The sequence below is a fragment of the Cebus imitator genome, unplaced genomic scaffold (assembly GCF_001604975.1).
Source record: "Cebus imitator isolate Cc_AM_T3 unplaced genomic scaffold, Cebus_imitator-1.0 Scaffold313, whole genome shotgun sequence".
NCBI classification, from domain to species: Eukaryota; Metazoa; Chordata; class Mammalia; order Primates; family Cebidae; genus Cebus; species Cebus imitator.
The window spans coordinates 2,396,596-2,398,113 of NW_016107628.1; positions in this window are offsets into that span (position 1 = coordinate 2,396,596).

Sequence of the window (1,518 nt, forward strand, 5' to 3'; positions counted from 1 at the left end):
GTTGGCCAGGATGGTCTCGATTTCCTGACCTCGTGATCCGCCCACCTCAGCCTCCCAAAGTGCTAGGATTACAGGCGTGAGCTGCTGCGCCCCGCAGCTGTCTCTTTCCGAAGTCACTGCCTCTCCACTTCTGGAGGTCACTGGATTACCATTAGCATTACGTCTTTACACAGCTTGTGTCCTCTCCACACTTTGAAAGCCTTCCCCACACATCTTACTTCCTCCCTGGCCTGTCATAGGGAGGAAGCTCAGAGCACATTTTTTCAACCAAATCTATGTCCCTCCTGCCAACCCAGTCCTCCTTGAGCATCTACAACGTGCCTGGTACTATGACGGACACGCTATGGGCATTAGTTTCAATCTGCATAATGAGAAGATAGGCATTATCATTCCCACTTCTGTGTAGGGGAATTGCGGCAGGGAGAGGTTAAGTAGCTTGCCCAAAGGCACACCTATGCGAATATGACCACAGGATGCTCACCTAGTGTGTCAAACTCCACCGTATTTCTTCTATTCCCAGAGACTTTGGGCTGTGTGTTCCGTAGCCTCATTTCTATCCAATATCCCAGGGTTTGTAGTCTCTTCTCAAGGACATTGCACACAGCCAGCTGACAGCCTGCCTCTTCACAGAGAGTTCCCATGTGGCTCGCTCAGGCGCTGGGGTTATCGAAGTGGAGTTTTTTGAAGAAACTTTTCAGAGAATGGCTGCTATGAAAAAGGCAGCCCAGGCCCTGTCTATGATCCAGCGGTCTTCTCCTCCCTTGCTTCATTGACATGGGGAAAAGAAAGCTCGGAGCCAGCTCAGGGAGAGAGAAACGCTCACCTGCCAGCCGCGCTCCTCACGACACGGGCTCTCGTCTTCAGTCTCTGCTCCTCTGCTCCTGGATTTTCTCAGGTGATTTTACCACCACCTCTGTTTAGAGTCTGCATGGAGAGCGAAGCAAGGTGGACTGAGACTCTCCTTTTCACGAACACATCACCAAGGGCTCAGCTCATGGAAAGTGCGGTCTGGAAATCGCCCAAGGTGGATGGGGTGAGTGTTGGTAGCGTTCGGCTAGGCTGGTTCCTGAGTTAGGATCTCTTACAAGCTGAGGCTGGGCAGTGGGCACAGAGGGCAGCAGGGGAAGCAAGCCAGAGGAAGTTAGAAAAATCATGTCTCTCCAATTCAGCCTGAACTAAGTCACCGAAATGTGGCTTAACGCACTCAGTACCGTCCAAAATACTTACCAAGCAACGTGATTTTGTTGAGAAATTGCAATTAATACTATTAGCAATTACTTTCTATTAAGTGACCAAAAATAATGCTGGATGCTAGAGGGGTTCTCCTTGACTCTACCTGCTCACATAGGCCAGTTGGGACCCCAGATTTGGCTGCGGGACACAGCACATCACTTTATACACAAAATGTGAAGTGAAGAAAGTTCGCCTGGCTGGGCGTGGTGGCTCACGCCTGTAATCCAAGCACTTTGGAGGCCAAGGCGGGCGGATCACCTGAGGTCGGGAGTTCAAGACCAGCCT